The sequence below is a fragment of the Dipteris shenzhenensis genome, chromosome 27, assembly GCF_047967505.1.
Source record: "Dipteris shenzhenensis isolate YYH24624 ecotype China chromosome 27, Dip_SZ_1.0, whole genome shotgun sequence".
NCBI classification, from domain to species: Eukaryota; Viridiplantae; Streptophyta; class Polypodiopsida; order Gleicheniales; family Dipteridaceae; genus Dipteris; species Dipteris shenzhenensis.
In genome coordinates this window covers 8,023,986-8,033,629 of record NC_141622.1, presented here as the reverse complement: position 1 = coordinate 8,033,629, position 9,644 = coordinate 8,023,986, and the positions used below count along the sequence as shown (strand labels likewise).

The 9,644-nt window shown below is 42.4% G+C and overlaps 1 pseudogene across 1 annotated transcript; it reads right to left on the bottom strand.

Annotated features, from left to right (window-relative positions):
* Window positions 1–868: 868 nt before the first annotated feature.
* LOC147883819 (pentatricopeptide repeat-containing protein At5g27110-like) lies at window positions 869–4,279 on the bottom strand (annotated as a pseudogene). The gene is made up of 2 exons (XR_015543677.1): window positions 3,761–4,279; window positions 869–3,644 (listed from the first exon to the last, which is right to left on the bottom strand). The product of XR_015543677.1 is annotated as a pentatricopeptide repeat-containing protein At5g27110-like (transcript).
* Window positions 4,280–9,644: the final 5,365 nt, after the last annotated feature.

Here is a 9,644-nt window from a genome sequence, read left to right as displayed (position 1 = left end):
GAGCAGCTGCAGGTCCAGTCCACTGAGAGTGAGGGGGTAGGGAGTCTTTTATAGGCCTGACCTAGGAGGTCGGCCAGCTGGTCGGTGGACTGGCCAGCTGGTCGGCCAGGTCTGTGTTGGCGAGACCAGCTGGTCGGCCTGATTCTGGCCGACAGCATGCTGCTGATCTGTTTGCCCCTAAATTGGAGATTGTAGTTGCTTAACATATAGCCCCATACCTATGGCCGGGGTTTGAATGTCTGTACAGGAAAGCTTTCCGCTTTCGTGTTACACACACTGCTAAGACTCCAAGCATGGGATATAACCTCCTTCCTTCAATAGAATACCTTAATGTGAGCTGTTTGGGACCTCTTTTTTTTACCATGATAGAGGTGCATGATATCTGCAGACTCATCCAGATTCAGCATTTATTGCCTCAAAAGAGAAGAGACTAACAGGGCGTACATGGTTTGAAACTGGAGCTGGGGTAGGCATAATCCTCATTCATTGCCTTTGTTTTTAGTTACTGTGTCAACTTTCATATTTTATTGTTCTATTCTTTTTACTTCCTTGCATCCACCCTGACCTTTATGTATTAAGTTATATTAACAAGTACGTATTGCAGACTAAAATGTCTTTCGACTGTATAAATACGGAGCTGCATGCCATGCAATTTTAGCTGGAAAGTTTTTATAGAAATGTTTGCGATTCTATGCTTGGCCTAAGTATGGCAACCTGTCTAGTTAATGTGCATCCGATGACGCAATTGTAATACCAAAGCTTGCTGGTATCTGCAGATGGACACTGACTGGGAGAAATAGTTATTCCTCCAAATCAATTAAATATCTTTGTACATAAAAGCTTTCAACTTTGTAAAATTTGGGGATAATAATGACCTATGAACTGCCTAAGTGGACTGGTTGTCAATTTCAATTACAGCCCTCCCTGGCTTTTTCCATGCATCTGCTTGTTGTCTTAGGTATTCTACTTCATATGCAAGCTCCAACATGCCAGCATTTGCATAGATATTTGACATAAGCACATAAAACAGAAGCATCTCTTGGGTCCTCTGTAATTAGACCAGTAAAACATCGTCTTCCTAACTCCACATTGCCGTGTACTTTGCAGTGACTCAGTACCATTCTGAGACCCATGATATGGGACCCAACAAATGGCATAGTTTGGAGGAGGTCTTCTGCTTCTGTCAACCTTCCAGTACGGCCGAGAAGGTCAACCATGCAGCAATAGTGGTCAACTGTTGCCGTGAGACCATGTGCCTCGCTTATTGCCTTGAAGTGAAGACAGCCTTCCTCCAGTAGGCCTGCATGACTGCAAGCACTTAGCAGACAAACAAAAGTTAGTCAATTGGCTTCAAGCCTTCACTTTGCATGTTCTCAAAATAGTGCAGAGCCAGCTGATAATCACTGTGTTGACCATATCCAGCAATCAATGTTGTCCATGTCACCACATCTTGATTTGGCATTGTGTGAAAGACTGTATGTGCATCCTCAAGGCTCCCACATTTGACATACATGTCAACAAGAGCATTTCCAATAACTGGGTCTAGTGCAACCAGTTTCTGTAGCATGAGCATGAATCAGCTTGCCTTGATCCAAGGCTGCTAGGGTTGAACATGCCTTCAAGGTACTGACAAATGTAGCACTGTCTACCTCCATGTCCTTTTGCTGCATTTGGTCAAAAAGTTGAAGAGATTCTTGACTATGGCCAAGCTGAGCATACCCTGCAATCATTATATTCCATGTCACAACATTCTGTTGTGGCAATCCGTTAAACACACTGCAAGCATCATCAAGACTTCCACATTTGGTGTACATGTCCATCAAGCTGCTACATACAAACAGATCCAACTCAAAACCAATTTCAGTAATGTACATCTGACTCAGCCTGCCAGAATCTAGTGCTGCTAAACTGGAACACGCTTTCAAAATGCTAACAAATGTAGCACAGTCTGGCTTTGTACCATCCAGTTGCATTTGTTGAAAAAGTTGAAGAGCTTCTCTGCTATGCTCGTGCTGAAGGTATCCTGCAATTAAAGCATTCCATGTAACCACATCTCGCATTGGCAACTCCTCAAAAACTTTGTGTGCATTCCTGAGGTTCCCACACTTTGCATACATGTCTATAAGGGTATTGCCAACCAATACATCCGAACTCAGGCCACTCTCCCTAATATTGACATGAATGAGCTTGCCTTGGTCAAGGGTTGCTTTGCTGGAACATGCTTTGAGAATGTTGATGAATGTAATATGGTCTGGATTCATGCCCTCTTGTTGCATTTGTTGAAAAATATGGAGAGCCTTGTGAGCATGTCCATGCTGAGCATAAGCTGCAATCAATGCATTGAATGTAACTACATCGGGATTTGGCATATTATTAAATGTTACGCATGCATCCTCCGGTGTCCCACATTTGGCATACATATTAATCAGGGTGTTGCTGATTGTCACATCAGACTCAAGCTCTCTTTTTACAATGCATGCATGAAGAAAATGGCCTTGATCTAGGGCCATTATATCAGAGCATGCTTTCAAGCTGCTAATATATGTAACATTGTTTGGCAGCACACCCTCCCATAGCATCCTTTGAAAAAACTCAATAGCCTCCTGAGTATACCCATGCTGAGCATATCCTGCAATCAACGCAGTCCATGTTACCACATCACGCCATGGCATTTCATCAAACACACTGCGCGCATCCTGAAGGTTATGGCATTTCACATACATATCAACAAGGGTGTTGCTAACAAAAATATTTGATGCAAAACCATTCGCAGTAAGTTGTGCATGAATCTGCTTCTCCTCTGAGAGGGCTGCTGCAACAACACATGCTTTAAGGACAGCAACAAATACATGTTGATCTGGTTTGACATCTGACATCCACATACAGTGATACATTTTGATAGCCTGAAGAGCTTGTCCAAGACTAATCTGGGCTGAAATGACTGCTTGCCATGTGAACACAGTGGGCTCAGGTATTCTGTCAAACGCTTGATTTGCTTCCTGCAAACTCCCACAGATAGTGTACATGCGAATGAGGTGACTTCCCAAAAAGGCATTTTCATCAAGACCACATGTTGTAATACAGATCCTTTCTGCTAATGCACTCTCGCAAAAGAAAATAGAAGACATCTGTTGAAAGGATAGTTCTACCCTTGTACTCACTGTCACAAGCTTCAGTAGGTTCACCAAGCTGGCCCTGGTTACATAATTTCCTCACGACTCCAAATAAGTGAGAGCTAGCACAACTCTCACGTAGCCCCAACCTGCATTGAATGGGGAGCATGTTTTTAGCCAAGGTATCAACTAGGCGTACTTCATATATAGAAGCAAAAGCTTTAACTCTCCAAACTATGCGTAAAGTGCACCACCTCAATACATTGGGGACAATCTGTCCTTTGTACTACAAAACAGCCATGCAATATAATATTGAAAGTCTGCAGAATGACATGAGAAAAAATTGTCTGAAGTCTATTCGGCAGAAAAATGCCATGGACATGAATACAAAATACTAAGGAAGTGAGAAGCAATGGACGCTAGAAGAAGGAAAGCGAGCTGGTTAGCAAGATGGCAAATGTATGATCGACAAATGCCGGCCGACAATACCAAAATATCGACGCCTGAGCTTGCAGCTCCAACTCCAAATGGCTGCCACAAAAATAGAGATGATGTCAAAAAATGGCTCACCCAAATCACAAAAGCAACGGAAACTAGAAGAAGGAAAGCGAGCTCGTGGCATGAGCAACAAACGTCTTCCAGCCTACCAAAATATAGATGCCTAAACGGCTGCTACAAAAAGGACATGATGCCAAAAAATGCTCAGCCGAATGACAAGCCAGAAGATTGGTGGAATGTTCAAAGGACAGGCCCAACTAAGTCTCCAACTCCAGTGGCGCTTGCCATGTAAGAAAGACCACGTTTGCATCACGGGTACTTGCACCACAGTGTCATGCCGTACTTGCATCACGAGTGCGGTGCATCTCCAGGTGGGGATCAAATCGTGCATTGCGAACTCTTCACAGAAACAGATGTATATGTAAAAAGGCCTGTTATCATGACTATTGATTCAAAAACGCTGGGCGTTGATTTTCCTTTGAAATTGCGTTTTTGATATGCCTCGTGACAGAGAGCCCATTTGAAGAACTTATCGATAATCACATTTAACACCCCATCTAACGAACAGTGAGAGGATCGTCGATTTCACAACCCATCTAGCAGCATCTGTTGGAGAATTATTAAAACATAGAGAATTGCTCAAGCAAAATGCTTCAAACTAGAAAGAAAAGCACGGTGTTACGAATGAGCAAATGGTAGGAGCATTACCGGACCAGAAACAGAGTAGAGTGACCAATTTCAGAGCATGAAAAGGAGCCATAACTGCTCGCTGAAGACGTGGTTTGAACAATGGAGACAGGGGAGCTGAGCCGTTGAAGCCTATGCAGGCACATAGCGAGTATGTTTCATGACGACTAACGACCCTTGCCACTGCCACTGACCGCCTACCGTTATGTTCTGTTGGTAAGAGTAGGTTGGCGCGCCATTGCACTTATCGCGGCTATGACTTCTCTTGCCCCAGGGCCGTTGCTCTCTTGCCCCAGGGGCCGAGCAATGCCCGAGCACTTCATCAAGAGAAAGAGGGTTATTAGGTGACATCACATTGCAACACGGCGATACTAAGGAGAATTCCGTACATATCTTTCAACATTTTGGACTTCAGCACGAACCTATCTCCTAAGCACTGAGCGGGAATGAGGTCTAACATAACCGTTTCAAAATCAACAGAATTGTTAGCATTGCTCCCGCTGGGGGCAGGCTATAGCAACTAGGTAGGTTCCCATCTGAGCAGACTTTCTATGGGTGAATTTTACTCTTTGGAAAGCAAACTTTCCAAAAAAAAGATATGGAGAATCGGAAAGATGAGAGATAACACCTCGCTCTCTAGCACAATCTCTCCAAGCATCCGTAACCTATTCTATTTGCAAACAGTGTAAAAGCTCGATTTCGTTTTTCTTCAGCAAAATTTGGCCTTCCAGATCTTATGAGATTTCCTAGGCATTGCATCACATCTTCTCGGATTTGCGGCCAAGCTGCTTGTACTTGGTTGGTTGTTTTGAGTTTATAATGTGGACATGTCAGAGGTCGATGGAGGCCCAAGGGAGCCACTATATAAAAACCCCATATAGCATGTGCAAATATACACCCCTTCTATAAATTTTGAGATCATTGAAGTATCCCTTATGTATGGAAATTTTCACTTTTTGAATTAAAAAGCCCCTTATGTATGTATATTTTCTGTAACTCCATATGAATATTAAACCCCTTTTGTTGATCGCACGTGCTATCTTACATATTTCTTAGTGGCCCCCCTGGGGATGGAGGATGACAGCATTATCCTGGCATCCATTCAATTCATCTTTTGTTTTCAGTGTTGAAGGAAATTCATTTCTATGCAATTATGGAATTACCGGTCGTGGACTATTCAAGGCAGCCCATTCTTGCAAGATTCTCTTCACGTGACTACTCAAGGCAGCCCATTGTTGCAAGATCATCTTCTCGTGGCTACATCAGAAGGTTTGTAATGGAATGCTCTCCTCTTGTAAACCGTTTGGTTAAACTCAGAATCACGCTAATAGAGGACTGATCGACTTACAAGCAGGAGGAATTCCACAAAAGTACTCTCATTGCATTAGCCGCTTCGATGATGCAGTGTTCTCCTTGGAGCTCTTCTCGGTTCGGCAGAGAAGGAAGCAACAGTGAATCCTTTAGGGTGCCAACGTGATGCTCGGGATGGTTGTAAGTGAAGCCATTGAAATATGTTCAGAAGATGGGGCAATTCAAAGTGGAGCTATAGATGATAAGTCTAGTGGTTCATCGCAATTTGCTCCGCTTGATCGGCTACTACATGATCTCAACACGTGCTTGTTTCCCCATACATGCTAAACAGCAGTGTTTTTTCCTTCAACATAAAGGCTTTCACTCCAATCGAGAATGATGGGAGAGCTAAGCATCCTTTGATGCTTGATTTTGACCTTGAGGTGAAGTTTCCTCTGATGCTTGAGAGCTTGAATCTAAAATTGGAGTTTCTTTGTTTGAATTCATGTTCTCAAATAAGCCCCCTTTGGATTTTCATACACGCAAGTGCATGCAATCAACTCTGCACGAGGATTTCTCTATTTGCATGAGCAATGTGACCCCAAGATCATATACTGTGACCGCAATGTCAAGACTGCCAATGTCTTGTTGGACAAAGCGAATGAGGTAGTGGTGTGCAATTTCGGTCTAGCAAACATCACATGGATCACACGGTCTCCATATTGCTCTGGAGCATTTGTACCCTAGACTATGCTACTTTGCTGAAATCTACTCATATTTAAGGGCAACCCACCCAACACACTGTGCCTCCTGTTTTATTTTTTGCCTGCCCCTGAGTAGGCCTTAGTTGTGATTTGGCTTGGTAGAAAGGAAAAATATTTTCGATTGTAATTTTAGAGATCCACCAGCATGAAAATTCCCTGTACGCCACGTGTGCCTTCTTCTATGTGCTCATAAAGTATTCATCCCTTCTTTGATTTCATTAGGTTGAAGCTTGTGATTTCTTTGATCTGTGCTGATGATGAGAGCGTGATTTTTGGATGATTTCTTTGGCAGTTCGAATGGGCATCATTTTTCACTTCGAGCTTCTAATAACACGACCCAACTTAGCAACATTGCTCAATTTTATTGTCTCTCGCCTCAAACTGTTATTGCTACAGCTTGGAGCTCTCAACTTGCTTTACCTCCAAAATTAGCACGGCTTTGATTTTTCCAACTTGCACGGATTCTACAAGCAACCTATCTTGGCTGATTGATACTGAGACGACTCTCATTGATTAGTCGACAAGGAGCAATATGACATTGATCTTCCTATATATGATCTTGGCAATGCTTTGGGAATGCAAGCGCTTCAAAAACCACCTATATTGAGATCTTCTAATGATGTAATTGCAAGTTCCCTCTTTGGGAATTGCCTCTTGTAATATAAAATTACATGGATTTCACCCCCCAAAAAAAATTGTGTGCACGCGCACGTGTGTGTGTGTGTGTTGTGAAAAGAGAAGCCCGATTCTACTATGACAATCAACTACACCTTGATTCATATGTATGCCAAAAGTGGGAGACTTGAACATGCATATGTAGGAATTACTAATGTACCAAAGGATGTTGTAATTACATTCAATGTATTGAATACAACCTATGCTCAACATGGACATGCACATGAGGCTCTCCATATTTTTCAACAAATGTAATGAGAGAACATGAAACCCGGTTTTGTTACACCTTCAACCAGGAGAGTACCTCGAGAGAACATTAAACCATATTATGTCACACTCTTCAACATTCTAAAGCATTCTCCAGCGTAGCAACCCTTGAATATTTCAAGAATTAATAGAAGTTTCTTTTTCTTTGGGAAAAAAAAAAGAAACCCTTCAATAAGGCAAGCTCATTCATGTCCACATGGGAAAAGTGACCTAGTTTTAGATGTATTGGTTGGTGGCACCCTTACAAACATTTATGCAAAGCATGGGAACCTCAGGGGTGTGCACAATTTCAAGGAGTTGCCAATGCAAGATGTGGTTACATGGAATGCTTTCATTAACTAGGATACCTTTAGCACAAGCATGGCATGGAATCTCTTTAATTTTTCCAAAATGCAATTGGAATGGTACAAAGCCAAACTCTGTTAGATTAGTTAGTAGCTAAAAAGAATATTCCAGTTTGGCAATACTAGATATTGGCAAGTTGATTCCAATTTACATTATTAAAAGTGGTTTCAGACTCAAAAGAATATTCCAGCTTGGCAACAGTATATCTTGGCAAGTCGATTCAAAGTTACATTATTAAAAGTGGTTTCAAGCTAGATCTTTGCATATAGGAGCTTGATTGACAAGTACACCAAGCACACGCGATGCAGAGACCCAAGAACACCATGCACTTAAAATGCCGCACTGAAAAGTGGTAGTGGAATTGTAGAAGAACAAAGCTAATGACACGTGGGACAACAAACAAGCAAAGAAGCGCAAAGCTTATTAGCAACTTGGGACACACAGACCTACCAAAAACACTACTATATAAATTACCAATAGGTGGAGAGGACAGAGGTGACTGCAGCGACTCGACATGGGCTCACAAAAGACAAGAAACATATAGCAAAACATGACACACTGACTGCGAACTAACTAATGCAACAAAGAGTAGACCTAATTGACACTAGAATTGATGTGACACAAGTAGCAAGTGCAGCAAGCAAAGGCTACTAGCCAAGCATGACACAGTGAATTAGAACAAGATTGTAGAAGGTTGTGCAAATCCAAGTTTGTTGATTGTCCTTTCGCTTAGGCTTATTTGAAGCATGAATGACTTGTTGAGGTCTTTATGAGTTGAAAGATTATTACTATGCCTAGTTCAAATTTTGTGCCATTATGCTCAAGCTCATTGATGAAAATGGAATAAAGAGGAGATAAAGAGGAATATGGCTTTATTGTGATAGCAACATGTAGCCAATTGAAATGTACCATTATCATATATACTTGACATCATCTACTTATATATTGCTAATAGATCGTATCAATACAACGCTTCGACTAAACTACAGTCGCAAGCTAGGAAACGAAGCAACCGGATTGGGCATTATGCGGGGTACAAAATTGAAACCGGTTGCTTGCATCAAACATTTTGATATAATACTGAAAATAAATACACCAGGAAAAAACAAAGAAAAATGAGGTTGTAATAGAATGCATAACTTTGAAGAATACAGCGCTCAAAGTGCACCCACATAGTGCTATGACTCAACGGGTAGGTCCTAACTGAGAAATATCACTTGTATTTCAAAAGTCTAGAATCAACAACTTACATAGAGGGTCAAGGTGCCCCTTTTAAAGTCTACTTCTTGCCAAAAGGTTATTGTAAGGTGCCATCGGGTTTCATCATCTTAGTTGTGTGGGCGCCGTTGTAATAACCAGGTGCACCACCGCATTGAACAATGGCCACCCTCTTGTTTATGCCTTAAAGTCTCTCTCAGATGGAGGTACGATCGCGTGGTGAATCCAAGGGTCGGACCTACCGATGTTCCCAGAATGCTTAATCGGGCTAGTCGGACTGGTTAACACTTTGGCACCCCTAAGGGAACAGTTGAAAAGTAGGAATCCACAAGGCCTTAGTAGAGTTAGATGCCTTAAAGGGGAGCTAAACCTATATTGTCAACACAACTGATAAAAAGAAAATTACATCAATTTATGGCATAGCCAGGGCTGAGAACTCAAATAGAGCTTCCGACTACACATCATGGCATGTTCCTCCACATCGTCGTTCCGGAGCTTGCCGAGCCATTGAAGGAGTAGGCAAGACAACTGAAGAGTAGTAGTCAGGATGGTAACCAATGACGACGAACCAAGAACATGTGGATTTGCGCTGATTGGACTGCTGGTGGAGCCCGGGCTGTGGAGGCACTTGTTGGCGAGGCACAATGGCTGGCACGTTCGATGATGCTGGTGGAGGTGGTGGCGCTAGCTGGCTCGATTGCGTGTGTGTCTTTGGGATAGCCTAGAGAGACCAAATACCATGCGGGTTTCGGAATCTTCGAGTGTGCCACCAAATGAGCAAGGCATT